The following is a 24850-nucleotide window of genomic DNA, read 5'->3' as shown; positions in this document are numbered from 1 at the left end:
TATGGGGTATTTGTGCCAAATTTGGTCCAGTGAATGAAAATCCTGCATATCTGATATTTACATTACAATTCATAATAGTAGCAAAATCACAGTTATGAAGAAGCAATGGAAATAATTTCATGGTTGGAGGTCACCAACACATGAGGAACTGCATTAAGGGCTTGCGGTATTAGGAAGATTGAGAAACACTGATCTAAAGGTCCATGTTTTAAGTTCCCATTTTTAAAATTGGGCTTTATCTTTAACACTATCATCACCACCCTTTAATTCTTTCAACCAACTTTTAATATAATTAAATATTCTCATTACGATAAATAATTGCAAATTAATATAAGCTCATTGGTGCTTAGGCAGAGGCCATAGAGACAATTCCAATAATATATGTGTGCATAGTTCTTTTGCTGTGCTCCCTCTACTTTTTCCACAATCACTCTCACTTACGTAGGACATCCAGGCACTGGCAGCAGAAATGTTAGGCACAGCCACAAAAGTTCCAGAATTGCCACAATGATCCACTCTGGCCAGTAGAGGACAATATCTCGGGTTGAAGCCCACCAGGTACCAAACTGCAAAGAGAAAGAAAAACAGCCAAGAAAATAAATCTTTGCACACTACACAATTAGGGCATTATGATTCCACTTCAACTGCTGTGACTGCAGCCTATGGGATGTAAGAGTTAGCAGGCAAAAAAAATAGCAAGGAAAGCAAATATTACTTTCTTCAGGTTTTACTATCACATCTCGGGAGGATTGGCAAGCATGTTTTCTGCTCATAAAAAATTATAAAGAGAAATTCTACCAGAAGTTGCCCAAAACACTGGATTGCAATAATCTCACCAATGATCTTGTTACATGGCCACCAGAATCGCCTTGCGTCATCAGGGGGCATGGGGATCCCAGCTCCTGTACCAATTGATTCCATGGGGGGAAGCATGGACTGCACAGCTTTACCCCATTGCTTCTAATGGCAACACAGTAAGGCCCCCCATGTTGCCGCAGTGGTGGCATGTGCAGACTCCGCCGCATATTACCCATGCACCAACATAATTTGATGAGAGCCGGCGGGCTCCTTGGCTGATGTATGCCATTGAAATCTGCCCTTAGGATGAGGTAATGAGAAGTGTGCATAATGCTTCTATAAAACTAAAAAAGCATCCTCAACTACAACATTTGCTACCAGGCACAAATCAAGGTGCTGGCTTTAGCCTATAAAGCCCTAAACGGTTCCGGCCCAACTTACCTACCCGATTGTGTCTCCCCTTATGAACCTTCCAGGAATTTAAGATCACCTGGGGAGGCCCTGCTCTCGATTCCGCCTGCCTCAGAGGCACGCTTGGTGGGGACGAGGGACAGGGCCTTCTCAGTGGTGGCCCCTTGGCTGTGAAACTCCCTTCCTGAGAATATTAGATTGGCCCCCTCCCTCCTGACCTTTAGGAAAAGAGTAAAAAACCTGGCTCTACGAGCAAGCTTTTGGAACCTCATTGTAAGCAGATAAAATCAGTATTGTGAACAAATATGGACCGGCTTAACGATGCAAATGGACATGGATTTAAACCATTGATTTTTATAGGTTTAAATTGTTCTTATATGATTTTATTATGTTATTTAACCTGTTTTAAACAATGTATTTATGTATATTCGGCATTAATTGCTGCCAATCTGTACGCACCGGAATTGTGGCGCAGCTGGCTGAGTGTCAGCTGCATTAAGATCACTCTGACCAAAAGGTCATGAGTTTGAAGCCAGCCCGGGTTGGAGTGAGCTTCCAACCAATTGTGTAGCCTGTTGTCGACCTTTGCAACCCAAAATTGCATCTGTCAAGTAGGGAAATTAGGTACCACCTTGTGTGGGGAGGCTAAATTTACTAATTTATGAGGCCATAAAAAAGACTCCAGCAAAGCACACCAGCAAAAGCATGCGGGGAATGCGGAAGTACTTCAACAGTGTCGCAGATGGACGATGAAAGTGACAGCTCCCCTGGCGGCCAGAAAAAGTTAAATAGCCTCTGTCTATGTCTGTATATGTTGTATGTCAAATTGGCATTGAATGTTTGCCATATATGTGTACACTGTAATCCGCCCTGAGTCCCCTGCGGGGTGAGAAAGGAAGAATATAAATACTGTAAATAAATAAATAAATACACTGCCCTGAGTCGCCTTCGGACTGAAAAGGGCGGGATAAAAGTGTGGTAAATAAATAAATAAATAAATAAATAAATAATAAACATGCTAACTGAAGGAAAGGCTGGTGCAGATAATGTCCACTGTGTTGTGGTGCTAACAAGAAGCTTTGCAAATTCTTTTTTTCAAATCGGTGTTAAAGAAGCAATGGCCAATTGAAATATGTATAAAAACCAATTTATTTGAAATGATTGTATTGCTCAGTGTCCTTTGATGGGAGCCGGTGGGGTCTGTGGGTGATGTAGGGCAGAGCCGGTGCATTCCACCGAAAATTGCTCTTTGTGATAAGGTGATAAATTTCGGCACCTACTACTAAGTTGCGCAGATCTGCCATAAACACTCCTGCAACAGTTAGATTACACCAGCCAAAGCTTTCTCGTACCTCCTAAGTTCCTGCTCAGGCTACTTTCTCACCATAAGAAAAGTTTATTTGTTGATATATCATTAAATAGAGTTGGTTTCCCCTTCAGTAAATAGGCAGAAATTCTTATAAGGCTTGCTTGGATTGTATGCATTTAGGATGTGTTTCTCTTCTCTCCTCTATCCTTCTCTCTTGTTAAATAGAGTCAGGAAGTTAACAAGGTTCTTGCTCACCCTGAATAGTAAACAGTCCCTTTATTAATCCAGTTTTATATTCTAAAAGTTTAAGAAAATGAAATTATTAAATGCAGAGCCCATTTAAAAACATTATGTTTTTCAGTGGTTGGGCATGCCCTTCCTTCTGCCCCTTCTGTTCAGGATAACTGTTGCTCCGTGCACTGACTTTGTAACTTGTCTTACTTACGTACACATCAGTAAGGCAAAAACTAGTTTCAGCTGACTTGCACATCCCATGGAGCTGCTAATGTGCAAAAGCATTTTCAAATATGTATATATCAATGTTTATATATTCATCCTTCAGGTGTTTGAAGACAACTGCTAAAACATATGCAAACTATTCTGATACTGACAAGTACATGTTGCTGACTGCAAGGTGTAGCCAACACATTCCTACATTCCCCCAAAGCTAACTGTTTCCCAGTTCTATAAACTGCAGAAACAATTTTTCAGAGAACTCCCTGGGCAAAGAAAAGGTGTCTCAGAGATACTGAACATAATGAGAGTGCTTTCAGATAGGTCTCACTGCTCTTATCATATCATTTCTGCTTTGAGCCTGGGAAATCCAGGTCTTTTTGCTATAAACTACATGTAATGAAACTTGGAGGACTGCTTTTGCTACAACAAAACAGCTTTGTTAGGGGGACTAGGAAAAAGGAATCAGATGGGTTTGTGCATGAACACACACACATGTGTGTGTAACCCTTTCACTCTGCATCACATATTTGGACCAAAGCACACACATCCGAGAGCATTTTCTCTGTTATATTCTGAGCCTGGACTTGGAAAACCAAACATGTTTCTGTATCTATCCGTAAGGCAGGTAATTACTTCATGGCTTTGTAGTTGTTCTCTCACAACATTTCTCAAATCGTCTTGAACTATGTTGTGCATTCAGTCGTTTCTGACTCTTCGTGACCTCATGGACCAGCCCACGCCAGAGCTCCCTGTCGGCCGTCACCACCCCCAGCCCCTTCAAGGTCAATCCAGTCACTTCAAGGATGCCATCCATCCATCTTGCCCTTGGTCGCCCCCTCTTCCTTTTTCCTTCCATTTTCCCCAGCATAATTGTCTTCTCTAAGCTTTCCTTTTTTCTCATGATGTGGCTGAAGTACTTCATCTTGGCCTCTACTATTCTTCCCTCCAATGAGCAGTTGGGCTTTATTTCCTGAAGAATGGACTGGTTGGATCTTCTTGCTGTCCAAGGCACTCCCAGAACTTTCCTCCAACCCCACAATTCAAAAGCATCTATCTTCCTTTGCTCAGCGTTCCCTATGGTGTCTTGAACTATATGATTCTTAAATATGTAAAATTGTTCTGTTGCACAATCTGTGGATTGTTTTTTATGCACTAACTGTAATTAGATCTTTGTATACTTATTTTGGACTACTGATAAGATCAAAATAGCAAATTAGGGTTAGGGTATACAATTGGTCCTCCATAACCAAAGATTCTGCATCCACAGATTCAACCATCCATGGCTTGAAAATATATATATATTTTAAAATTCTAAAAGCAAACTTTGATTTTGTCGTTTTATATAATGGACACTGTTTTACTATGCCATTGTATATAGTGGAACTTGAGCATCCACACCTTTTTGTATCCACAGGTAGGTTGGGTCCTAGAGCCAGATTCCAGTGAATACCAAGGGCCCATTGTACTGGGTCAAGCCATCCATTGACTTATAGGTGGTTTCTTATGCAGCACTGGTCTTTGGTTAGAGATGCAATTTACAACTTTGTCCCACCCCCGTTTTCCCCATGTTCTTATCATCTTTGTACGCTGGCACAAAAGAGTTCCACGGAGGGTATCTCATGACGCACAGCCGCTTCTGGTGGCTGTGTATGGAAATCTGTCTCGCCAGCATGCAAAGGCAGTTAGAAGACCTCATTTTCAGGAGTCGGGTGTTTCCCAACTCCTGATTGCAGGCGATGACAGGAAGTGCCAGAAAGCCAGAAGAGGATGGAGAAACATTGTGGGATGGCTGGCCATCTCAAAGACAGATCATACTGGGGTAAATTGCGTCCCCACTCTATATGACGCTGTCTCCCACTTTCCTCTGCTTTTCCCCGTTTTCCTCCTGCCCATGGGATAGAAGTACTGCCTAGATTTAAATAATTGTCCAGTGGGCCCTAGATTAACTTTTCCCTGTTCATTCATGTACATATGATGACCATGAATTCCAATATTAATGTATGGGGCAGGTGGCTGCTGATAATGTCCATGAATTCATTTTGTTAGCATTATTATTTTCACTAGTATTAGACACAAGGTGCCTAAAATCAAAGTTGTATATTTAATTCAAACATGCAAGCTTACCAAACTCTGAGTTGCTGTGGTAGCCAATTTCCTATACTATCAGCAACAGGAATAGCAAATGGCTGGTGGTTTATAAATCAACTGCAAAGTTTTATAAACCTATAACTTTTCATTTTCTAATCATTGCTATTTTCTAACCCAGGTGTTCTTAAAAGTTTTCAGCCACAGAGCAATTTTTGAAGCAAAAGTTTATTGTGGAACTCCAAGAAATGTTTATATATTATGTAATATATAATATATAATAATCTCTCTCTCTCTCTCTCTCTCTCTCTCTCTTATATATATATATATATATATATATATATATAGTGTTTAAAAATGTGAAAAGCAGGCCAGGTCAGTGGCAGATGGATGAAGAGTGTTTGTGCGAACTAATTGGAGAAAGAAAACATAAACAAATTCCTATCTACACTGCACATATCTCATTTGTAGTGCAAAAAAGGGGGGGGAGAGAATAATACACTATTTAAAATGAAGAAAAAAATCAACCAACATAAACTTAACAGTATTTCAGTGGAAGACCCCCAGGGCCATTCAGTCCCCCTTTGCCATGCAGGAAAAGCACATTCGAAGCAGCCCCTGCACAGTGGGGGGGGGGGGAGGGGTTTTGGAAGCAAGCAAGGTGAGGAAAAATGTTTCAATATGCTTCGCAGAGCCCCACATGTTCTCTGAGCACACTTGGAGAACTGCTGTTCTAACCTATAGACATGCCGTGGCCATACCACCTTAATGAATAGTGAAAATCTCTTCAGCACTTGGAATGCAATCATATATGTAGTAGAATGATGTAAAATCAGCTCCATTATTGCATCTTACCTGATATCTGCCAATATCCTTTATACTAAAGCAGGTCTGCATCAATGCCAGAATGAAATAAGTAAACCCAAGGCGCTGCAGAACTCCTGGAATTCTTGCCCAGCTCCATGATACTGTGGGAACAAAGGTGTATGTCTCATATAAAGGCCCACAATTTCAAAATCCACTTTTGCTTTCAATATTCAGTTCTCAAATTAGAAATGACAATTGTACTATACTGACATTAAATACTATGGGAGAGATACAAATGGGATATCCTTACTCAAGACCTCTTCAAAGCAGGGTTCTTTCTAATGTAGCCTTGACTGAACGCTGGTCTCAAAGACCAAAATTGTATGGGGCCAGTTAAGTCTGTCAATATTCAACAAGCAATTGCAGGAAATGTTTGCTTTCATGTCATTTGATGGCTATTTTTTCTGTTGTTAAATAATTATCCTGCACAGATAATCCTGCACCGAAGTTTTCCATGAAGGGACATGAGTTAACCTTTTCCATGGTGCTGAGCCTATGATCAGTGTCTCCAATAATTATGTATAAACCTCTTCCTCTGACATAGAAGAGATCTGGAAGGTGATTTTCATTGGGAGTGTAGCATGGGGTGAAAGGATAACTTATTCCAGCACACCACTGTGCCAGTCATGATTAGCCTTCCTTTAACTGATAGTTTTTACCAGCAACATTAAACACATTTTCACAAAGAACCACATCAGCATTAAGGTTACTTTCAAAGGGCCAGTTATAATTGTAAGACTGTATAAATGTAACTATGTTGCTCTTGCATTAAAAGCCTTCTGAACTACATAAAATGATATGATGGGCCAGATTCGGCCCACAGGCCTTGTGTTTGCCATATGTGCTTTATACCAACCTCCATAATCAAACTGCCTTGACATAATTTCTAAATATGATCAAATAAACCAGCATTAGGCATTCTGATTTCAGATGATTTGATTTCACATTTGTGAGCAGCTTTGAATAAGTAAATAAACGTTACTTTTGGGGTAACACAATTACTGGAATTCTTCAGTCACATGTCTGGGTAGTTCAGAAAGGTTTAATCAAAAATAGTAACATTTCCAAACACTGTTTGGGATTAGAACTGGGAAACTTTGGGCTAGAAGTCTGGAGCGATTCCAGGAACTGTGTGGGAACAGACTAAGGACTTCATCACATTGAGGTCCACATAGTGGGCAATAGAAGGATTGACAATGCATCATGGCAAATCTGGAGGGCAGTGTGGGAAACCATCACCCTGCACCCCACATAGTATCTTGCTTATCTCACAGGGGAAAGAGTTGCCACCTGCCCCCCCCCCCCCAATTCTTCTCATTGAGAACACAGGAAGCCTCCAATGTTTTCGTTGTTCCCTCTTATGACACTTTCACCTCAGTTCGCGGATGGAGCCATGCTGGAAGTAGATGTATGTCATATGATGGGATCTGGTGGGCTCCGTCCCTGAACTGAGGTGCAAGTGTCATAAGAGGGGCAAATTTGCCCATGTGAAGAGGTCACCAAGAGTCTCCTTAAGGAACAGAAAGAAACAAAAGCATACAAAGTTTGCCTCACAACTGGTAGGTAGTATGAACCTTCCAAATTAACCATAAATCCCAGGTCTTTGCCTCCCCCCCCCCCCCGCCCATCCAATGGAGCAGTATGTACTGCCATTTCTTCTTTATGTTCCTGTGAAGAGCTAACAACCTTTGCATGCCTGTGCTCATTTTGTAATTTGCACTGTGATTGCTTTCTTTTTGTTTGCGTGACCTCCCTACTTTCATTTTGTATCACCATAATCAACAGCCATTTTCCTCTCTTCCCTCTTCTCTATTAATTTAATAGTGTACAAATAATTTGCAAATAATTTTACTTTTATATATCTTACAAAGAAGGCTAAGCATACTTTTTCTCTCCAGTTAGATTTTTTTTCTCCCCAGGTAGACATGGGACTGGATGTTGTTCAATGCCTGTATTTTTGTTGTTCATTTATTCAGTCACTTCTGACTCTTCATGACCTCATGGACCAGCCCACACCAGAGCTCCCTGTCGGCCATCACCACCCCCAGCTCCTTCAAGGTCAAGCCAGTCACTTCAAGGATGCCATCCATCCAGCCCTTGGTTGGCCCCTCTTCCTTTTTCCTTCCATTTTCCCCAGCTTAATTGTTTTCTCTATGCTTTTCTTCTCGTGTTGCGGCCAAAGTACTTAATCTTTGCCTCTAATATCCTTCCCTCCAATGAGCAGTCGGGCTTTATTTCCTGAAGTATGGACTGGTTGGATTTTCTCGCGATCCAAGGCACTCTCAGAACTTTCCTCCAACACCACACTTCAAAAGCATCTATCTTCCTTTGCTCAGCCTTCCCTGTGGTCCAGCTCTCACATCCATAGGTGACTAATGCCTGTCTTACCAATTGATTATTCTGCCTTACAGATCCTAGTATCTCCCACATTTCCCAAAAGTATCAACTCAAGGTCCCAGCTCTACCTTCAGCAAGGGCAACATAGACTGCTGGGAATCTCATCACTTCCAGTCTCAATTTAGATATGGCTACCCACAACACTGGCTTCATCCTGACAAAGCCTATAAAGAAAATATTCTACCTTCGTGTCTCTTACCATCTTTTCTAGAAGCTAAAAATTAGCTAGTGCACTTCTGATTGTGTATCGGAATGGGTGGCTTGGGTTCAGAGCAAATGGAGTATCCCTTCCCCACTTCAGGATGTGCTTCTTCCTGGCTTGGTCCATATGCCGTTACTGCTATCTGGATATTTTGCCCATTTTTCTCAACCTTGGATATGTCTCAAATATTTCCTGATGAGGATCTCATATTAAGATACTGCCCTTTCCAAATTGTGCGTATCTCTTTGTATATGTGCCTTCAAGATGCCTGATAATCAGGGGTGGCTCAACCATTACGCAAAGTAAGCATTCGCAGTATAGTTAATTTTGCCCAGGGGCGCTCTTGAGGCGCTCGGGGGAAAATAGACCTTGACATATGCGAGTTGTAGTTACTGGGATGTATAGTTCACCTACAATCAAAGAGCATTCTGAACTCCACCAATGGTGGAATTGAACCAAATATGGCACACAGAACTCCCACAACGAACAGAAAATATATATCAGATTGGTTGGGGGGGGGGGGGGCAAAATACTGTTTGCTTACAGTTGAAAATTACCTAGGGCCGCTTCTGCTGACAATTTATAGCAATCCCATGAATTTCACAGGGTCTTCTTAGGCAAGGAAGCCTCAGAGGTGGTTCTGCCATTTTTTTCCTCTACAGTGCCTGTTATTCATTGGCAGTCTCCCATCCAAGTACTAATCAGGACTGGTTTTGCTTAGCTTCCAAGGTCAGATGGGATCTGTTGCTTTGAGGGCATTTAGGCCTATAATTCTGCACATGAGCCGGGGAATTTTTACAATAAAAGCCTGGACTCAATGTCCTTCTGTCTCCTGCCTGTTGCCTTTGCTCACCTGAACGCAAAGTCTTTAGGGTATTTAGGCCAGTTCCACATTGCCACCCAGCATTTTTAAAGTGCTTACATTTACGATACTGTATCTAAGGATTAATCAGCAGGTTTCATACTTTTAAAGCTCTGGGCTCCATCCAGCCTGTGTTGTCCACTTAAAGAGGAAGTATTCCCACCAGTCCATTACTGCCATTTATTCTTAATGTGCTGTTCTTTTGTTGCGCAAGCAAAATGGGGACAAAGACGGAAAGGGAGGGAGCTTTGGAGGAGGTCTTGGCTTCCTCATTCACTCTCATGGAAGAGGAACTCGGCCACTCAGGATAAAAGAACAGTAATACAATGTCAAATTGTATGCTATAAAGTCTATGGGAATATCACAAGGTAATCGTATTCTTTCATGCGACCAACATCGGGCCGTCAAATGTTTTAGAATTGGTTAACTTGGCGAGAAAAATCCATTCTGATTGAGATAAAAGGAAAAGTGTAGTATAATATTACCAGTTTTCCATTGCATTACAAAAAATTGTTAGATTACACTGGGATATGATTGGGTTAGTATTAGGTTTTTTGATCATATGATACATTATAGAGGCCCTTCTCATGGCCCTTGGGAGACTGCATAGGCAGGGAGCAGGTGCTGGAAATGTAAGTCATAAATCCCAAATACATCCTCAAATTTCATAATTTATTTTAGCATTATTATCATATTTATTAACTATTGTACTATTATCATATTTATTCTTTTTTTTTACTTACAAGTTATGAACAAAATAGGTCCTGTAGGTTTGGTCTTAAGGTGAATTTGTATGTAAGTCAGAACAGGTACATTTAACTCCACATGTGTTTGTTTTATCTGATGTTTTAATTGGTTAAAGTGTTTTACATGTGTGTTTTAATTGTAACCTTGGCATGTCCCTTGTAAGCCACCCCAAGTCCCCTAGAGGAGATGGTTGGCAGAGTATAAAAATAAAGTTTTTTATTATTATTTTATATGTGTTTAATTCAGGTCTTAATGAACGCATCTCCCTTTACGAACCACTGTGGAAACTAAGATCTTCTGGGGAGGCCCTGCTCTCGGTCCCACCACCATAACAGGCATGTTTGGCAAGGGTGAGAGACAGGGCCTTCTCAGTGATTGCCCCCCAGTTATGGAACTCCCTTCCTGGCAATATTAGATCAGTCCCCTCCCTCCTGTCCTTCAGAAGGATGTGGGAACAAGCCTTTGGGACAGTGCAATGAGGCAAAATGGTGTCCTGAGAATTTTAAGCAACTTTTAATATGAATATGAGTGATTTTAATGTTTGTATATATTTATGGTTTTATGTCCTGGCATGTAATGTTTGCCGTATATATGTTGTGCTCCTACCTGAGTCCCCTGCAGGGTGAGAAGGGTGGAATATAAATGTTTTAAATAAATAAATAAATAAGGACAAAAATGCCTACATTGTCAGGAAGGGAAGCCTGGGAAGTCGCCCCCCCCCCCCCCATAATGGGCTGGATAGAAAACAAATCTTTCAGCTTCCCAGATTGAAAACGGATCTCTATCCTCCTGAATTCAGGAGGTTCCCAAAAAACACATCGGAGCCCCACTGAAATCCAGGACACTGAAAAAGATCACAGTTTACCCACATTGCACAAGCCTAGTAGTGAGTACTATTGAGTAGCAGGAAGTGATGATGGTGTGATTGGAACAGTGACTTTCCTTCCAGGCTTTATTCCAAACCTTAAAGAAAATGCTGAATCCAAGGTGCTGGATCCATTAAAAACAGCTGGAAAAGTGTTTAGCACCAATTAAAGGAATTATTCTTTTAAAAGGGGGGCGTAAAAGGGCATCCACATGTAATCTACACATGCTTTGAGTTAGCGAAAATTTCTCTTAAAAATAAGAAAGGCAGAAAAGTAGAAGTCTTGTATAGATTATGCCTGTCTTCCATTCTTTGGAAAATATCAGACTTTCTGCAGTCTGAAGGGGAGCTACAGGAAAAACACTGATGATTGGAGGACAGCATTGTGGGGAAGCCTCGTAAAATGTAAGCAAATGGAGTATGGAATTTTTAAATGCAATGTGGAAGCATCCCACCTCATATCATGTGTTTTACATCACTCAGCATTAACAAGAAGAAGGGGGAGGGACGTGACCCACTGCAGCGATATGGCTATCAAGACTTACAAATACAGATCTTTCTTAAAGCCGCCATTACTAAATGCATAAGGTTCTTGATTTAAAGAAAGCTGAAACTTGCAGTTAGGCAGACATAAGTGAAAATACAACAGCAATGAACTGTGGAGTCCGGAGGGCAATAGTCAAGAACTTAATGCATTCAAAAGAAATTCGGATTTGAAAGCTAATATCACAACTGCTTCATGGTTCCCAGCATTTCAAAGAGGCTATCTTGCAGTTCTGAAATGCAGAGATTGAGGCGGGGGAAACAGAATCACAAAACATCCAATCTAAGTGCCAAGTTCTTCGTTTGCGCTCATTTCTCTTCCTTCCCTTGGGCTCCATAAAAAGAGTTGTCATTGGTTTCTGCTAGAAAATGGATGCTGCATGTAACAGCCAAAAACAGAGAAGAAAGCATTTTGATAAATAAATGATCGGGGCTGGAGGGGGTGGTGATAGTTTATGCCTCTACAACTGCTGTTGGCTTTTCCAAATATGTCCAATGCGTACAGGATTTGCCATTGGTTGGAGTAGAAATGAGACACCTCCGGTCTGGTAATGATTGTTTCTAAAGTCCCCAGATTTGATTATTATCACTAGAAGTACCTCACTGTTTTGCCAAACTAAATTAGCGAGCCATTTTAGATGGAAGCAGAAAAGTGCTAACTGCTGGGTGTTACGATGCAAGCAGCCCCAGCTGCTCAGGATTTAATAGGCCATCACTAGCAGTTTTGCTGGTAAAAGCAAAGCTGTAATTGGGAAGGCAAGGCTTTTAGCAAAACAAACAGAATTTCACTATTGTTTCCAATGCAGAAACTCATGGATGGGAACAATCAAAATGTGACGTGTGTATATAAGCACTCCTCTGCCCTGTCTGCTCTGTCTGAGAAGTTTCTTGTGGAGGCAGTTGTTTGACATCAGTTCTCATAATCCTTCCCTGCCGGCAATGCTGGCTGGTGCTGCCATCCAAAAATTTCTGGAGATCCATAGTTGTCCATTCCTGCCATTAATGCTATTTGTTGCAAATGGGTTGTGTAAATGGGAAAAAAATCCATCTTTAGTAAGATGCTTGGATAGGAACTTGCCCCTCAGGCAATTTTTCTCACTGAGCTGCACTGACCTTACTGTACACTGATTATTTATTTCATAGTGGAAGAAAGAACAATAAGAAAGAAGAAAGAAAGAACTTGAGGCTGACAAAACCAAAAACCCCATGACCTGGTCCGATCTGTCCCTTTAACAAACTTTTGCTCTTCAGAAATTTGCAGGTGAGGTTTTGTGTCACATATCTAACATTTTGACCTCTGAAGTGGTGCTTGTTGTTGTTTATTCGTTCAGTTGCTTCCCTGAACTCCCTGTCAACCGTCACCACCCCCAGCTCCTTCAGAGTCAAGCCAGTCACTTCAAGAATGCCATCCATCCATCTTGCCCTTGGTCGGCCCCTCTTCCTTTTTCCTTCCATTTTCCCCAGCATCATTGTCTTCTCTAAGCTTTCCTGTTCCAAGTGCTGTACATGAATCAATAGCCATATCTACTAACTCCAGCATAAGCTAGGCAAAAAGGGAAAAGCAGAGTTTGAGTTGGCACTGGAATGCACATCTGAGTTTGGATGTCTGTCAGCACTGTATAACTATCAATGCCGTGTACATTCTGATTTATATTTCCATCCTCAGCTACTGCAGATTGCCAATGTGAATGAAATGCTCTACCGGTTTAATAGTCATCAGTTTGTGTAACTAATTTTTTGTTGGCGGAGGATCAAAAAGGATAATGGGACACTCTCTCCTGTGGATAGCTGAGGACATGAGGAAGCCACTCAGAAAATGCTACAGGCATGACATGAGGGGCTGTGAAGATCACAAATGGGTACTAATACAGCCTGTGTGCATATGTATATGCCTTCAAGTTGCCTGTAGACTAATGGCAACCCCCTGATTTTCATAGGGTTTTTCTTATGCAAAGAATACTCAAAGAGGATTTTGCATTTCTTCTTCTGGAATATAACTTACAGCACCTGGCATTCCTTGGTGAACTCCCAAGTACTAACCAGAGCTGGCCTTGCGTAGCTCCCAATATCAGTCTAGATCTGGTGCCTTTAGGATATTTGGACCATTCATACAGCCTATGAAGGCCTAAAGATTTTAGAAACCCTGTCTTTCTTGAAGTTGTGAGGAGTTTAAAAGGTACTGTGTTCTTGAGTCTGGGTCCTTTTTGACTACACATTTATAATGGTATACTCAACTTTAATTGCCATTTAATTGCCATATAGTTTGGTTAAAGATACTAGAGTTCTCTGGTCAATGTCACTGGCTAGCTTTAGGATGTCCTTGTTGTCCGACTCTTTTATTGGAGTATTCCCTTAATGAGGCTTTTATTTTACCTAAATAAATATGGTGGTAAATAGATATTTTGTTAGAATTGTGTCCTGTAAAGGATGGATTAAAGCTCCCTAATATATGTGTTACGGTTCAATAAAAACTTGGGGGATTCACTTTGCATTTAGTTCATTTAAAACCCAGATGTAATTGTAGCTAATTTGGGCACTATAACTAGAGACCTTATCATATGAACCATTTCTAGTGCTAAATCAGTATGCATCCTGTAGTTTGGATGTAAGAATCTAATGCCTCCTTACATCACTGTGACCTTTATTTTAAAGATGTTTCTAAGATTGCGCAGTGACGTAGCCTAGAAGTCTTAAACAACTATTCTTGCGAGAGTTTAGAAGATCTCGTGTCTGCATGGAAATAGGTTTCCTTGATCGCTACCCTTTGGCACAAATGGGCAAAACCAGTTGTCTTTTTTACAGATCCAATGGAGGGAAGAAACTGCTCAGATTTCAGTTAAATCAAGAAGAAAGGTAAACTAGTAATTCCTGGTTTGCTGATTTTATTTGCTTGCTTGTTTATTTACCATAGTTGTATCCCACCTTTCTCAACCCCGAAGGGGACTCCAGGTGGCCTTACAAAGGCAACAATTCAATGCTACATGTACACATACATCAATGAATAAACAAAACATTAAAAAATCAAATTAAAACATAACATTTAAACAACAATTAAAATCACATAATCCTTTCCACAGCAATCACCAAAAGAGAAATGGTGGCTGTATCCCTCATGAAGACTGCTGGGATCAGCCGAATCTGCCTGCAATAGAGATGTCACAGCACATGCGGTTACTCCATTTCTGAGACTGTTTGCACACGGATTCCAATAAATTGCTGATGGAATGGGACACACATAATGTGATATGATCCATTTAGAATTGTATGCAACAGGTCTCAAAAACGTAGTATAACACAATGTGCAAAGATCCTAAATTGAGTTTTCTCCACTGAGAACTATGGGACAGATAATTGACAATCCTCTCACAAACCCACATCTAGCAGTTTTAAAAACATGGCCAGTGTATAGAAAAGTTATACTATGGACTAAAACTCCTGCTGAACATTTAGGAACACATAGACCAAATAACTTTTTCAAATCTCTGTGTGGGGGAGATACACTGCAGTTTTTTTTTCTCAGTTGCAAAGGAAGTGATGGTGCTCCTAACGATTAAGCAACAAACACTATTAAACGCTTAATAGCAGAAAATAAATTATACTTACATGGACCATCTGCTGGTCCGTAGTTAAGGAAGCAGAACCCTATCACTAGTAAGATCATGGTCCTCCAAGTCAGTTTACGCAAAAGTTGGATACGGCTCACTCCTCTTTTCATCATTGCATGGAAAGCCAATGCTACTGATGTGCCGATGATGAAAACAAACCTAAGCATCAAAGAGATTTAAAAACCTGGCTCAGACAGAATGCTCATTAACTTCCCTTTTAAGTTTTTGATTCAAATCCACGAAAGACCACATGCAATAAAAAACGTTTAATGCTCTAAATGCCATGCTTGTAAGGAAGTACTTTTCTCTCCAGTAAGAGAGCCATTGTGATGTAGTGGTTTGAGCATTGGACTATGACTCTTGAGAACAGGGTTTGAATCTCCATTCATCCATAAAAACCCATTGAGTGATCTTTGCCAAGAAAACTCCATGAGAGCTTCATTTTAGGTTTGCCATAAGTCAGAAACAACTTGATGGGGAAAGTATATCAACAAAGGGTAGTTCTAGACAGTTGTAAAGTCTGTGTCAACCCGGGTTTAGAAAAAAAACATACCACACACAGCCTGGAAAATGTGCACTTTTGGGGCTGGGTGTCGAGATGCTTTCCTTTGCTCCTGCCCCTTTCTCATGGTGCATCATTCCTAAATGCTAGGAGAGGCCGGCAGCACTTTAATGGCAGCTGGGTTAGTTCTTTTATTTTTAAAAAGATTTTTTTGGTGTGGGGCAGAGAGGGGGTTAGAGCCCTCTCATGTTTTGTGGCCTGATTCAGCCTGGAAAACACGAGAGAGCTGTGTGGACAGCCCCCTCAAAAATCCCAGGATTTTTGGGGGGGCAGTCCAGACTCTGCCCACAGCAGGAAAGATGCGGGGCTTTCAAGAAGACCCACTTTTTCACCACTAACTAATAATCTCGGCACGAAGCAGAGTTGTCCTGCTTTGTGCCGAACACAGTTGCTTTTATGCGGGGCGTCATCTGTCTGGACGGCCCCAAAGATAGATTGATTTATTTATTATTTATTTACATCACTTTTATCCCACCCATACTTGCCCGAAGGCAACTCAGGGCGGCATACATATCGGTACAATTAAATGTCATATAAAAATACATACATCGGTTAAAAGCAAAAAAATAAAAATCACATTACAATACATTTAAAAACCGTAAAAGCAATAATAATAACAATTATAAAAACTATGTCTTCTTGTTCAAATCCTTAGCCATTCCATTGTCTTAGCCATTCCTAGTTCATATTATTTATTTATTTATTTATTTATTTATTTATTTAGAACTTTTGTATACCGGTCTTCTCACCTCCGTGGAGGGATTCAGGCCGGTTTTCCAACAATAATATCACAAGCAATCGTTTAAAAACATCACATTCCATAATACACTAACACATTTAAATACCAAAAATACAATCATATAATTACAATGGCCAAGTCATCAGAATAAAATCGTTGTTCATCACCATCCATCCATATAGACACGAGTTATTGACTCACTCGTCAAATGCCAGTTTCCAGACCCAGGTTTTTACCTGTTTTCTAAAAGTCAGGAGAGAAGGGGCAGTTCTAATCTCCAGTGGGAGAGAGATCCAGAGCCGAGGAACCACCACCGAGAAGGCCCTGTCCCTCGTCCCCATCAGGCGTGCTTGTGAGGCTGGTGGGACCGAGAGCAGGGCCCCTCCAGACGATATTATCAATCTTGATGGTTCATAGGGGAGAATCCGTTCGGACAAGTAAACTGGGCCAGAGTCGTTTAGGGATTTATAGGTTAACACCAGCACTTTCAATTGTGCTCGGAAGCTAATTGGCAGCCAGTGGAGCTGGCGCAACAGAGGAGTAGTATGTTCCCTGTACTCCGCTCCTGTTAGTAATCTGGCTGCCAGTTGTTGGACTAGTTGGAGCTTCCGGGCAGTCTTCAGAGGCAACCCCACATAGAGAGCGTTGCAGTAATCTAAATTTGAGTTTATCTGGTCATGTTGAAGTTCCAAACGCTTGCTCAAAGAGCCAGGTTTTCACTCTTTTTAGAAAGGTCAGGAGGGAGGGGGCCGATCTAATATCCCTAGGCAGGGAGTTCCACAGCTGAGGGCCACCACTGAGAAGGCCCTGTCTCTTATCCCCGCCAGACGTACCTGTGAAGCAGGCGGGATTGAGAGCAGGGCCTCCTCAGACGATCTCAACTTCCTGGAAGGTTCATAGGGAGAGATGCTTTTGGATAGATAAGCTGGGCCGGAACTGTTTAGGGCAGTGGTTCTCAACCTGGGTCCCCAGATGTTTTTGGCCTACAACTCCCAGAAATCCCAGCCAGTTTACCAGCTGTTAGGATTTCTGGGAGTTGAAGGCCAAAAACATCTGGGGACCCCAGGTTGAGAACCACTGGTTTAGGGCTTTATAGGCTAAAGCCAGCACTTTGAATTGTGCCCGGTAGCAAACTGGCAGCCAGTTTCCCTTGATGAAAAAGTAAGCATGCATTAAGTGAGATAATTTCACCTCATATATTTAAAAAAATGGTAGTGGAATAACACTTGTTAGTGTTTCTCGCAACCAACTATGCTTGTTAGGGCCAGCCAACCCAATAACATTGGAATGGTGGCATCATCCCAATCCCTGGTTTGTAAGTCAGTATGGTGCAGTGGTTTAAGGGTTGGACTAGAACTATGAAAAGTTTGAATCTTTTCTCAATTGTTGAATCTTTCTGGGTGGCTTTGGACAAGTCACACTCTGAAAAAAAAATGAGAAACCTCCTCTGATTAAATCTTCGCAAGAAAACTCTGTGCTAGGGCCACCATAAATCAAAGATGCCCTTGAAGCATTAATCCTACAGTGAAGATGCAACCTATGTTGCGGAACAAAGAGCAGAAGGAAAATGTTGCAGCTTCCCCAACTACCTTGAGGTAGTGAACTCCCTACTTACCCTTGGGACATGCCAATTCCAATAGGAAGTTGTAAATGAGAGCAAGATTTTTTGTAATGCAATATCATGAATGACAAAGGGATGAAACAGACATAGGAGTGGCAGAGCAGATGGTTTTAGCCTCCATATACACAAAATTAATTACAGACGAGCCTGAGAATGTTTTGATTTCCAATGGGAACGCAAGTCTAAACAGTGGTTAGGTTTCCCCTTGCATCAATTATTCTGAATGTTGCAGAGAACACTTTTATTACTTCCTTCCTATGAAAGGTATTTTAATATCCGCATCCCTGAGATCCTTTAGTCAAGAAGACATAAATATTTTAATTAATAAATAATGTATGACAAATCGTAACATTTGGGTTCCTATGATACATTAAGCCAAAGAAAAATAGTTTTTGGCTTTATTCCTACAATTAAGAAGTGGGGTTTTCCATGATAAATTGGGTAATATGTAATGGCAATTGAATATTCTATTAATTCAATGTGAAAATGTAATCAGGGCTTGGGGGGGGGGAAATGGTGCCCCTCCCCAAAGTCCCCAAAGTCAATTCATGTAATCTCCAAAGCCAATCCAATTAGTTTGCTGCCTGTGGCAGAAAATCCGACAAATCCCTCTCACCCTTCCCGACAAAAAAGTCAGATAGCTAATTGCCTCTTGCTGCCTCACTTTGTTGAATGGTAAGGCTAGCTTTAAACTTGATAGACAGATGAAAAGGTAATATTAAAGAAATGGATTTCTATATTATTTAGGATACAAATAATGGGATCTTGGGAGATTTTAATTAACATTGACAACCACACAGAGGGAGCGGGACTATTCCAACCTTCCAACTCACTTGGTAGGCCACACTGATTTTGATAATAATAATAATAATAATAATAATAATAATAATAAATTTTATATTAAATGTAATATTACTAATAATATTACAGTATACTGTTATAGTACAATGTGATATATAATATTAATATTGTACTATGGTAATAATATAATATATTGTATTTACTTTTTACTTGTAAGCCACTCTGAGTCCCCTTCGGGGTGAGTAGGGTGGCATATAAATATTATGAATAAATAAATAAAATAAATAACACTTTATTTATACCCCACCACCATCTCTCAGAGGGACTCGGGGCAGCTCACAAAGCATTCAAAGGTGCGAACACAAAATATATAGAAAGTGCAAAGACAGCAAGACAAAGCAACAACAACCAACATAATAATCACAACCCCCTGATTAACATCAATAAAATGAAACAATAGCTGCATAACAACAACAACAACAACAATTTTATTTTTATATCCCGCCACTATCTTCCTGAAGGACCAAATCCAACAAAAACAGAATAAAATATAGCACAATTAAAATACATTAAATTTCAATATTAAAAACAATAAAACTGAACAACAAACATTAGGGATTTTGATATGCCTGGAATGATTGAATATTGCCATCTTATTGAATTTGTTGCCCTCTTTTCTTTTTAGGGGGATGATGGGCAGGTTAGGGAAGAATATAATTTCATTTTGGGGTGTTTTTAGCAGCTTTGGTTGTAAGCCGCTCTGAGTACATTGTAAGCTGCTCTAAGTCCTTTTTTGGGAGATAGGGTGGGGTACAAATAAAGTTATATTTATTGTTGTTGTTGTTGTTATTGTTATTATTTGAAACACATCAAGATAAGTCTATAGCAAACAAGATTATTATTATGATTATTATTTAAAACACAACAAGATGAGTCCACATCAAGCAAGATCACTATGCTGGCTACTGTAAGTTTACGAACAAAGCAGAGAAAGTGGAGTGACAGCACCCCCTGTGATCGGAACTGAGCACAGCCTCCAAGATGCCGAAGATGGGAAAGCTTATATATACCTCTATCTATGTACAGTTGTCTTTCTAGTCAGTGTATAATGGCATTGAATGTTTGCCATATATGTGTGTTCTGTGATGTGTCCTGAGTCTCCTGAGTCTGGCTGTTGTATTGGATCACATGTCGGACACTTCCCAAGTATCTCATGTAAGCAACCCCGAGTCCCCCTGGGGGAGATGGAGCAGGGTATAAATAAAGTTTTATTATATTATTATTATATAGTGCTGTGTGATGTATCGGTGAATAATGCATGCAGATCCCAGTAGGATGGCTTTTGCAGCTGGCAGATGGTAATCTTGTCAGCTCCGATTGTGTTTAAGTGCCGGCCAAGGTCTTTAGGCACTGCACCCAGTGTGCCGATCACCACTGGGACCACCTTTACTGGTTTGTGCCAGAGTCTTTTTTATTATTATTATTATTATTATTATTATTATTATTATTGGGCTGTTTTCAGGCAAAAATAAGTCCTGAACATTGGCACCCCCCAATTAGAATTGTGTTGATGTCTAAAGGTTTTGGGATGTTCCTAGAGCATTTTAGAGGGCATACTTGGGGTTCCCAAAGGGCTGTATGTGCCCCTAGGCCAGTTTTTGTTCATCTCTGATATAAATTGGGGCATATTTTAATCACTGTTGAAACCAAGAAACAATTCAAGTAAATGATAATGCTTTAAAAAATGTCTTATAAAAAGAATGTTCTGAAAAAAATCAAGTATTGTCCAGCAACAAAGCTTGAAGGCCCAAGACAATTGCAAACTTGCTAATATAGGATGTGGCCAGGAAAACAGTCCACAGGGGGAAAGACATTTTTTAAAAAAGAAAATGCCAAATGTGCAAATCTGTCATTCTTTGCCTTAATGGGCACTTACAAATGTGCAACTTGCCAAAGATCTTCCTCCACAATATGATTGTGGTTATAAAACGAACAGCATGGTCAATAACATGATCTAATCTGATTGAAGGGGCCAGTAAGAAAATTATTACCCACTTTACAACCCATTAACATCAAACCTGCATTACAGGAATGCACACACACTAGATTAAAAACTTGCTTACTTAAAGCAAGGGGTCTAAATAAACTCCATTATTTGAGGGGGTTTTATTGCTGAAGAAAAAAATGAATACCCCCTTGATGACGGGGCCAAAAGGCAGAAGGGGATATGATGCTGATAAGTTGCTGAGTTCGAGGATTTGACAGTCATCGATAAATGTTGGGGAGAATATAAAACCAAGAGACTATTTGGATTTATAGCTTGTACCTTTGGTTTGACAGACTAATAGAGATGGAAGAATATGGTACAGAGGAAATTCAAACATCTTGAAGGTTACTAGATTTTAAGACTGAGAGCCTAAATAGGGACAATTTTGAAACAGAGCTTGGTTCCTAAACCCTTTTAAGGCAATCATCAGGCAACCTTGGAAGTCATCAAAATTGGACTCTTTGGTTGCTTTTGTTGTGCCTTGAAAGGTATTTTGTTGCTGTGTGCCATCAAGTATTTTGTTGCTGTGTGCCATCAAGTCATTTCAGACTTATGACAACCCTACGATAAACATATCATGGGGTTTTCTTGGCAAGATTTATTTAGAGAAATTTGCTATTGCCATCCTTTGAGGCTGAGAGAGTATAACTGGCCCAGGATCACTTGGCAGATTTCTTTGCCTGGGCTGAGATTTGAACCATGTTCTTTCAAAGTCATAGAATCATAGAATCAAAGAGTTGGAAGAGACCTCATGGGCCATCCAGTCCAACCCCCTGCCAAGAAGCAGGAATATTGCATTCAAAGCACCCCTGACAGATGGCCATCCAGCCTCTGTTTAAAAGCTTCCAAGGAAGGAGCCTCCACCACACTCCGGGGCAGAGAGTTCCACTGCTGAATGGCTCTCACAGTCAGGAAATTCTTCCTCATGTTAAGATGGAATCTCCTCTCTTGTAGTTTGAAGCCATTGTTCCGCGTCCTAGTCTCCAGGGCAGCAGAAAACAAGCTTGCTCCCTCCTCCCTGTGGCTTCCTCTCACATATTTATACATGGTTATCATATCTCTTTTCAGCCTTCTCTTCTTCAGGCTAAATAAGCCCAGCTCCTTAAGCCACTCCTCATAGGGCTTGTTCTCCAGACCCTTGTTCATTTTACTCGCCCTCCTTTGGACACATTCCAGCTTGTCAACATCTCTCTTCAATTGTGGTGCCCAGAACTGGACACAATATTCCAGGTGTGGTCTAACCACAGCGGAATAGAGGGGTAGCATGACTTCCCTAGATCTAGACACTATGCTCCTATTGATGCAGGCCAAAATTCCATTGGCTTTTTTTGCCGCCACATCACATTGTTGGCTCATGTTTAACTTTCTGTCCACAAGGACTCCAAGATCTTTTTCACATGTACTGCTCTCGAGCCAGGCGTCCCCCATTCTGTGTCCTAATTCTATACCCAACCCACTAAACGATGATGCTTGAACATGAAATTTATTATCAATAAAATAAAAAATGAAATTTATTATTGATTTTTTTGTGATTTAAATAATAAATTTCAGAATCAGGAATCATTTGTGAATCATACAGCACTAATGGTGAATTTCATACTGATTTTTATTTTAGCAAGGAAAAGAAACTGCTGTTTTACACTATGACCCATCAGTTGAATGAGGTGATCCAGACCAAGGCTTCTTAAACTGTGGGTCGTAACCACAAATGGTCCCCTCAGCTCAATGTTGGGATCCTGAAAATGTTTCTTAACATAATAATAATAATAATAATTTATTTATTTATTTATTTATTTATTTATATCCCGCCTCCATCTCCCCCAAGGGGACTCGGGGCAGCTTACATAAGGCCACACCCATCAATACAGTAGACACAATATAAACACAAAAACACAACAAGAAATCAGACAATAAATTACATAAAATGCAACACCAATATCAAAAAGCGACACAGCAGCATAAAATCAAACATTAAAACACAGTGATCACACTGGGAGGGCCAAATTCAAAGATAAAATTTTAAAACACTGGGAGATAGGACAAAGTAAAAATCAGGGAGGGGATCCGAGGATGAGGCAGGATTTAATTGCACAAACCATAAAATAAAGTGCTTCTGAGGTCATTTTATGCAGAGTTTGGTCAGGGAGTATTTTACATTCAATCATTGAAGGTACATTTGAATAACCAAGTTTTCAGGCTCCTCCTGAAGATTGCCAGGGTGGGGGCTTGCCTAATATCTCTAGGGAGCAAATTCCAGAGTCGGGGGGCCACCACAGAGAAGGCCCTCTCTCTCATTCCCACAAGTGGTGCTTGCAATGAGGACGGGAGCAAGAGAAGAGCCTCTCCGGAAGATTGAAGAAGTTGTGTGGGTTTGCAGATGGAAATGCGGTCGCGCAGGTAGGCGGGACCTAAACTGTTCAGGGCTTTGTAGGTCAAAACTTGCACCTTGAATTGGGACTGGAAAATAAACAGCAGCCAGTGGAGCTCCTTAAACAGGAGGGTTCACCGCTCTCTGTAATTCGCACCAGTTAGTAATTTGGCTGCTGCCCGTTGGACCAGTTGGAATTTCCAGGCCATCTTCAAGGGCAGCCCCATGTAGAGTGCATTGCAATAGTCCAATCTAGAGGACTGTTTGTTTGTTTGTTTGTTTACCATAGTTGTATCCCACCTGTCTCAACCCCAAAGGGGGCTCAAGGCGGCCTTACAAATGCAACAATTCAATGTCGCATGTACACGAACATCAATGTATAAACAAAACGTTAAAAACCAATCAATTATAACATAACATTAAAACAACAATTATAATCACATAATCCAGATTGTATTCCAAAGTCAGTCCGGGTCATCACTAAGTTAATTTATAGTCTCATATTTCATTGCTTATTGCACTGCTCCCATTATTGACCAAGAAACTAATCCCAGAGCCATGTTTTAGGGTTCCCCCCCCCTAAAATCCAGGAGGGAGGGGGCCAATCTAATTTCAATGGGAAGTGAGTTTCATAGATGAGGGGCCACCACTAAGAAGGCCCTGTCTGTCGCCCCCAATATTTGCACTTGCAAGGGGGGGTGGGGGGGGGGGGTGGGACTGAGATCAGGGCTTCCCTGAACATCACCTATTACATGAATCTATTGTGCAGTGTTCACAGAAGATGCTCCAGCTGTACTTCATAAAAAGGAAAATCGACCTGTTCAACAAGCCTTTCCAAAGTTGGTTTGTTATAAGTGAATGTTTGGTTCTTATATCTATTTTATATACTTATTTACACAGAGTAACGCAAAACTTTCTTGGGACAGAAGGGATCCCATGTGGAAAAGTTTAAGAAGTTTTAATGTAGACCAAGGGTGCTTCTGGATGGAAGGCTTCTAATATGGGCAGCAAAAGAAACTGGACAGCTATGTTGGCTTTTGAGCTTTCAACTGTTTTCCGATATGGAAAATAATGGTGAAAGCTATAGGGAAATACAGAATTAAAGATGATATTAACTAGGCACTCCACAAGATTCTTAAAATATATATTTAAATACCAAAAGTCAGAGCAATCCAATCCTTGGGGCTGACACACAGGCTGTATCCCTCACCAGCCAGGCAACTGCTTCAGAATCTGCTATGAGCTCGTCTTCTACTCCATGGCAATGGCATTGGCAAACATTCCAGGGTCCCTATAGCAACTCAGTGGAACAATTCAAGCAAATTCAGCTCAATCAAAGTCTGTTTGGCTTTCCTCAACAAAGAAGTCTTGACCAACAGATTTTGCTGATGTTGTGTGCTCTATTTGGTGGTGGTGATGGTGAACCTACCACAGGATGTTCTTGGTAAGTTTTGTTCAGAAGTCTGCCATTGCCTTTCTCCGAGGCTGAGAGAATGATTTGCTCAAGATCACCCAGTGGATTTCATGATCGAGTGGGAATTCAAACTTTTGCCTCCAGAGTTGTA

General features: G+C 40.8%; 1 pseudogene; it reads right to left on the bottom strand.

Moving 5' to 3' along the window:
• LOC132770189 (heparan-alpha-glucosaminide N-acetyltransferase-like) overlaps nucleotides 1–24850 on the bottom strand; it is a 201918-nt pseudogene that overhangs the window by 80535 nt on the left and 96533 nt on the right.

The sequence above is a fragment of the Anolis sagrei genome, chromosome 3 (genome assembly GCF_037176765.1).
Source record: "Anolis sagrei isolate rAnoSag1 chromosome 3, rAnoSag1.mat, whole genome shotgun sequence".
Lineage (NCBI taxonomy): Eukaryota > Metazoa > Chordata > Lepidosauria > Squamata > Dactyloidae > Anolis > Anolis sagrei.
This window is presented reverse-complemented; position numbering and strand designations above follow the sequence as displayed.